The sequence below is a fragment of the Nilaparvata lugens genome, chromosome 1 (genome assembly GCF_014356525.2).
Source record: "Nilaparvata lugens isolate BPH chromosome 1, ASM1435652v1, whole genome shotgun sequence".
Taxonomy (NCBI): domain Eukaryota; kingdom Metazoa; phylum Arthropoda; class Insecta; order Hemiptera; family Delphacidae; genus Nilaparvata; species Nilaparvata lugens.
In genome coordinates, this window is record NC_052504.1 from 98,970,131 (window position 1) to 98,978,485 (window position 8,355).

Below are 8,355 nucleotides of genomic sequence, written 5' to 3' on the forward strand. Positions count from 1 at the left end.
CTATCTCCATGGAATAAATTTAATAAAACTATTTTTAAGTTTTTTGCCCTTGTATATTGGATGAATAAAATAACCAATTCAAATTAAATTTGGACTATCAAATTGATCGAATCATATCAAGGTACCAATCAAATTCATACTTAATTTGACAGTGAACGTCAATCCAGTTATTGGCCTTGTATTGAATAAATAAATTTATCACTTCAAATTACTGAATATTTTTGAAGTGAATTTAACCTATTTCACACTATGTGTAACCTAATCTAAATTTGGGAGAGGAATAGCACAAGGTTGCCTTATTTTTCCTTTCCCTATCATTTTGATTATGTATACTTATATTTTATGAATCAATAAAGAATCAATTGAATAAATTGAATGTATTGAATCATATATATCAAGGTATCAAGTTGATTTTGAATTTGACTAACTCCTCAATCTCACGACTTACATATAAATTCAGTTCAGGAATTATTGGTCAAAGATTGCTAGGAATTGCTAGGGAAAAAAGCTCATTTATTCAATGCGGAATACGAATTAGTTGAAAGATAACTTTATTATTTTCAACAAATAAAAAACAGAAGACACATTCTTACAAAACTGTCTCAATAATATTACAATTGGAAATATTGAAAATTTGAATTGAAAACACTTCAAAAGTAGAAGCCCTTACTTCGACTCCTGGAAAGTAGACTAAGGCTCAACTCACACTTACGCGACTCAGGTGGAGAAGAGACTGGACTCTAGTGGAGAGCATGATTGTGTTTCCAAATGGTGACAGTCGCGAAGACTAGAGTCGACTGGTCTGAGTGTCACCATTTGGAAACACAATGGTGACACACAAACATGTCATGCTCTCGACTAGAGTAGAGTCTCTTCTCGACCTGAGTCGCGTAAGTGTGAGTTGAGCCTTAGTGTTTTCAATTCAAAGTTTAAATTAATAATTGATCTATTACTATATTATCAATTAAACAATTATTAAATGCACTTATTGTATGAATAAATGAATAATGAAGTATAATAAATAATAAATAGTGGAAAGGAATTGATTTACAGCACAGAAAATATTGATTAGTTCTACTATTTCTATGGATTATTATGGAAGTTTTCACACAAAGACACACTTCCCATTCAATAATTTATTCAAATACATTTTTTGAATGAGATCTTGAGAATTATCGGCATTCCAGTTTGAAAGTTACAAAAATTAGGACACAAAAAGTGCTTTTAATGATACAATTTTCAGGCGGAAATTACTTAGAAATTGCAATTATTCAAATGCTAATGGATTAATAATTATTATTAAACGAAAATCCAAATTACAATTTTAGATAAAATTTTCCAAGATTCAATTTTCATTGAACCCATGGATTTCGCAATGGAGATGAATGATTGTAATCAATCAAACAATTCTATCCAGCAAAACAAAGTTGATTGGTTTTACAATATATCATTATAACAATAATATAGATTGAATAATTGAGAAATTGGAAAACAATGAAATTAGAAACAGATGGAAATAGATTGGAAGTTTCATTTGGTCAAATGCTAATTAATGAATAATTATTATTAAACGAAATTCCCAATTAAATGATGTAAATCACCCCGAAGACTTCTGCTACTGCAAATATTGACAACAGGGTGGTAAACAGCTAGATGGAAATTCGATGAGCGCTACCTACTATACAAAAGTTATTTGTCTTTCCGGGATTAAAACAGCATTTGGGATTTTCGTTTGATAATACAAATTAGACTGTTGAAAATGATCGCCAGACGATTGAAAGTACTCCAGTCAGTAAGTAAAAGTTTCTAATATTTACTTAATAATCGACTGCATGTCGTGTTCAAATACATGAAAAAAGTGTACAAATTAGAAATTGTGATATAAAACTTACTTCAGTTGTAAAATTAACCCAACTATATTTTACAGTTACGGTAACTTTAAAAAATGGAAGTAACCAAAATGAGAAGTTGAATAATATTATGGTGTTCAGAAAGTATTATGATATTTTTCAATCCAGTATATTATTATTGGATTCAGAGTAAATTACTTTAGTTGTAAAATTAACCAAACTATATTGCACAGTGTCTTTTCTTCTTCAGGGCTATATTTGAATATCAATAAAAATAGAAATCTAAGTAGGTACCCTAATCGAAGTATTATCATTTGATAATGGTATCATATAGCCGAAGCATGTTGTGACTGAATACTTTTAATAAGGGTACTTTTTAAATGGGCTAGTCTACTTAGATTTCTATTTTTATTCATACATTTTACAGCTAACTGAGTTATAGAAATGAAAGTAATCAAACTTCAGTATATAGTGCTCATAGGGTAAATTTTTATTTTTTAATTCAGTACCGTATATTATTATTGGGTTTAAGTGACCTACTCACCCATTTTATAAACTGGAATGACATGGTGTCAGTTCCAATACCACATCCTGAATAAACACTACATTTCACATGATTTCATGGCTTTATGTTGTGGCTGTGCAAAGACTGAAAATAAACTTTCTACTGGTGATATTTTTCGGAGTTTTTCGATTTGTATATCATCAATCTATCAAAATGGAAAAGTTTTCTCAGGATAACATTTTTTCCGATCATTACTTTTTTAGATATGAGATCCTCAAGTTTAAATTTTTGGGACAGAACATTTTGAATTCGGTAAGAGATAAATCCATGAGATTTAGAGGATAGATTCTTCATGGTATTGTTGATCTAGTAAAACAAAATTCTATTAAAATATCAATTTTTGAGAAAGTTATTCAATTTACTAAAAATGACCTGAAATAACACTTTTAATCGAGTTATTTTTGGTAAATTGAATAACTTTCTCAAAAATTGATATTTTCATAAAATTTTTGTTTTACTAGATTAAAAATACCATGAATAATCTATCCTCTAAATCTCATGGATTTATCTCTCATCGAATTTGAAATGTTCTGTCCCAAAAATTTAAACTTCAGGCGCTCATATCTCAAAAAGTAATAATCGGAAAAAAAATGTTTTCCTGAGAAAACTTTTTCATTTTATAGCTTAATGATATACAAATCGAAAAACTTTGAAAAATATCACCAGTAGTAAGTTTATTTTTAGCCTTTGCACAGCCTTAAGAAAAAATCATCTGAGACTGTATAATGAGGTCCATTGGTGAGCTATAATGGCAGTGGAGAAAGGTGGGAGAACAGCGTTCCGATTCTCAGCCTTATTACTGCCTCCTAATAGGAGATAGCTGTCACCAGTATATCTGATGAAATATCAACTGGGGCTATCTGTTAATACCATTTGAAAATAATTAATACTATATTTTATTCGTCAATAAAATATATACTTTCAAATCATTAAATAATAATATTGAGGTTATTTTGTTATATTCCGTTAATTATCCATAATTCTACATTGTTGGAGAACGATCTTTTGTTGAGAAGCTAGTAAAGGACAGTGCTAGCTGCTTTGTTGAATTATAGACAAGGATAGCAACACCAATGTTAATTAAATACCGCCATTATAATGTGGACCTCACCTTAGTTTAGTGGAATATCTTAAAGTTATTCTAATGATGGAGGGGTATTACAACATCAACATTGATTAGTTTTACAAACTTTATTCTAATAATTGATAGGCTTTCACTGTAAGGGCACTTTCAGGAATTAAATTGCGTTCGTCAAAAATTTGATTCAATTTTGGTGTTCAAGGCTTCTATAGTGAGGTCCACGTTATAATGGCCGTGTTTGATTAGTAATGGTATTGCTATCCTTGTCTATCATTTAACAAAACGGATAGCACTATCTCTTTCTCGCTTTGCTCTGTTGCCAGATCGTCTTTCAACAATGTAGAATTGATAATTGATTAACAAAATATTTCATCTTAATTATGAAATTATTGAAAAATATAATTTCTTGCTTAATAAAATAGAATTGATTATTTTGAACGAGAATGAACAGTTAATATTACATCAATGAACCTGTATCAGCTACCGTCTATAGAAGGCATTGACAAGACAGAGGATCGGCAACGTTTTTCTCCTATATTTCCACACTGCAATATTATAACGTGGACCTCACTATATGTTCGATTATTAGTAATATTTTATTGCAACTTACATTGAAGACTTATTTATTATAATTTTATAACAACAATCACAAAATGGTTTATTACAAACACTTCACTTATCATGAGATTTCATTCCATGAGACTTATAAATTTTGAAAAATATTTTTATTCAGCAGAATTTTTTCTGTCTACCAGACAATAATAAATTATTATTCTTCTATGGTTTACAGATAATGATATAATTTCCCACAGACCAATTATGATTTATTCATAAAATATAATTTATAGTAGGCCTACCCTTTTTTTTAAAATAAATAAAATAATTTCAGTGTTATAATTTGTATTTTTAACGTATTATTTTATTTATTTTAAAAAAGGCGTACTATAATTCTATTTTATAAATAAAAACAAGAAGCCCTCGACCAACTTATACATTTAAATTAACAATTATGATTTATTTTCAGACTTAGGGCCGGTTGCACAAAAACCTGTTAAATTTTATCCATGATTAAATCAGCGTCAACCAATCAGAGAAGGCTTTTTGAAAAGAAGGCCCCCAGATTACATCTGATCACGGTTGAAATTTAACAGGCGTTTGTGCAACTGGGCCTTAGTTTCACACATATTATAATATTAGACTACGATACTATTTCAGATTAGTTTCAATTTATTGTAGAATAGTGTATGCTATATCTTCAGGCAATGAAGGCGGTAGATGGATGGATATTATTATTATTATTATTTCATTTATAATAAAATTAGTTATTCATTTATATAATCGTTTGAGAAGGATAGGCAAAATAGGTATAACTCTTCAATAATGTTTTTAAAATAGTCTTCAGATGGATAAATATTGGAAGTTGAATTTGTTCAAATGCTAATTAATGAATAAGTATTATCATAGAGAAACAATAGCGTAAGTAGATATCCCATGGTATAGGGCGTTTATGTCGCAACTTTTACTGTTATCTCAAGCCGATTACTGTTGATTATGTCGAATTTTACTGTTTTGTTGGGGTGAGAGTGTATGAACGGCACAATATGAGAGACTATCAGTGTCACACAGCTTCACGGGAAAGAATTACATGAACTATCGGCTTGAGATAACAGTAAGAGTTGCGACATAAACGCCCTATACCATGGGATATCTACTTATGCTATTGTTTCTCTATGGTATTATTAAGGCTGTTTGGTACACTTTTTTTCAATTGGATAATCTTTTTCAATATAATTGTTAAGATCATTATAAGAGTGAGAAAAAGTGGTAACTGAAATTTTTAAGTTGTCTAATAAGCGAGTTGAAGAGCTAACTCCGTTTTCTTTCCAGATCATAAACGGTTTCGACTATATTAACAGAACTTCTCTTAAAAATTCAAAAATGTATAAAAAGTAAAACATTTTATTCCCCATATCGTTCTTAAATAAAAAAGAAGCTTTTTTGTAAATTCGATAACTTGTTTATTTTGGCATTAATCTCGAAAAAATGCGTTTTAGAGCAAAGTCAATGATTTACTGGGATGTATTAAGAAAAAATCTAATGGAAAATTCGAAACCGTTTATGATCTGGAAAGAAAACGGAGTTAGCACTTCAACAACCCATAACTCGCTTATTAGACAACTTAAAAATTTCAGTTACCACTTTTTCTCACTCTTATAATGATCTTAACAATATTATATTGAAAACGATTATCCAATTTGTGAAAAAATAAAAAAAGTGTACAAATCCCAATTAAATTCTGTAAATCACCGCGAAGACTAAAATTAAAAACTAAATTGATTCACAGCATTTATAATTGGGATTCTCGTTTAATAATACTCATTCTTTTAAAATAGGCCTACATGTTCAACAAGCTTCTCAAATCGTGATTTTTTCTAAACAAGAATACTTCTATACCTCTTACTTTCTTTGCCCTATTACCATAGGTAAGGAAAGTATTGCTTTCCGAAAAAAATTAAGGTACGGTACCCCAGTTTCTAAATTTCTATACGTTTCAAGTTCCCCTGAGTTTAAACTTTGAATTGCTGGGCTATTACAATGGTGTATTTTAATAATAGCATGTGAGGATATCCCATGATATAGGGCGTTTATGTTCAAAATCCCATTGTTAACTCAAGCCCATAGTTCCAACAGTTGTTTTTGGTGAAGCTATGTGACGCTGGTAGTCTCTTATACTGTGCCGTTCTCAAGCTGAGTTTACACCAAAGTTATTAACAAAATATTTTTTTTCCTACAGTTACCTTGAAAAGTGACCATTCCTGCACTGATTACAGAACGCAAAGAATCGCAATTTCCGCTCCAGTGCGCAAAGTATTACTTTGCGTATTCTTAATATTTTGTGTATTATCTTGCAGCCATCCCAATCAGCTGTTGACATTGTTGGCGTGTATTTTGAATGCAAATTTGTTCTATCTATATTTTTTCTGATTTTCAAATGAATAAAAATGAGAACTCATTGAATTATACATTTTGAATATTATTAATTATTCATCATTTCAAATAATATTTTTTAATTCATAAATTTATTGGTTGAAAAATTATTTAGAAATTAAGATTTACTCAAAATTATTCAAATTTTCAAATCAATTGGATTAATTCAATTTTTAATTTGAATAAATTATTGATTATTAATTTTCAATTGTTCAATATTTATATTTTATAATATTTTCAATATTAATTATCAAGTTTAATATAAATAAAGTTGTTATTAATGACAAAATTATACAGACAAACATTTGATGGATTTCAGCCATCATTTTACCCATAATCAACCACTTCTCATATTCAATGGTAACTGTAGGAAAAATTCAATGTGAATACGTGCGCAAAGATCCTCTGCGCACTCAAGAAACGTTTACGCCCGAGCCGTAGGCGAGGGCGGAATGGTTTGTTGAGTGCAGCAGAGCAACTTTGCGCACGTATTTCACATTAAGTTTTTCCTACAGTTACCATTGAATATAAAAAGTGGGTAATTATGGGTAAAATTGCCTGAAATCCATCAAATGTTTTTCTGTGTAATTTTATTATTGATAAAAACCTTAATCCTAAAATCCTAAAGTCCTCGTTGTCCTTGGTTATAATATCTAATTAATAATTAGCGCGTTGTGCTTCGTTGCACGTCTGCTCACTATAGCAGCCACAGCAGTCACTGTTACCAACTTCATTTTGATTTTGCTGCACTGTTGCTCCATATAACCTACTAAGTATTTTGCGTTGCCATGTTGCAAATCTGGAGTGCAGAAAAATTTTTCCCGCACTAGAGCGGAAAAGTGATTCTTTGCGTTCTGTAATCAGTGCAGCAATGGCCACTGTTCAACGTAACTGTAGGAATAATATATTAAATGATATTCAGCCTACTATATATGCTTGATAATTTCCTTGCATCTATAGTTAGGTGGATAGATAACTAATTACTGTAATAGATAACCAATTATTCTAGATGTATTCTAGATTTCTCACCCACTTAATTTGGATGAAATCAAAATTTTGTTGAATGTATTTTCCAATATCCGGTTCATCAACCTCTTGTTCTTATGCTAAGAGAACTGAGAAATGATAATTAATATTAATAGCACCCTTCATGAAAATATAGAAGATGGAAATGAAAGTGTAAAAATTATTAATATAGATCTCACAATGAGCTATTTATAGATATAATAAAGAAAAAATATTCTGGTTTAACACTACTGATATTGAGATGAAAGGTTCAATTTGTTACAGACCCTAATGGATTAGTTTTTACAATGAACTATGAACTACTTTTTGATTTAAAACTACAACTATTCAAGTGGATCGTTGCTTGACGCCGATCAAATTTTGATCTCCGTTTAACACTGGAAATCTTTCAATTAATCAGCGAACAACTCAGTTAAACCTTATTTCACTAATCTGCAGTCAAATAAATTGCTTGAAGACTTCTTCAAATATATTTGTGAGGGGTTTTGTACAATATTTTTCTAACTTTAACTGCTTTTGAATTTTTTCTAAACTGTATCGAATTATTAGATTGTGTAGGCTATTGCTGAATTTTCTTTAGTATTTTTGTCTTCCTAATAATTGCATTGCTGAATACGTACAAGTGTAAGCGATATATAATATGCTATTTTATTACATTAATATCACAGTCATCTCTTTCAATAATAATTTATTCAGTTCTTACCTAATTTGATATTGGCTCAAATACAAACACACACATACACATCATAAGCTGGGTTTACACCAAAGTTATTAACAAAATGTTAATAACTTAATCCTTATAGATTCTATTTGATTGGTCGGAACTTGAAAAACACATATGTTCA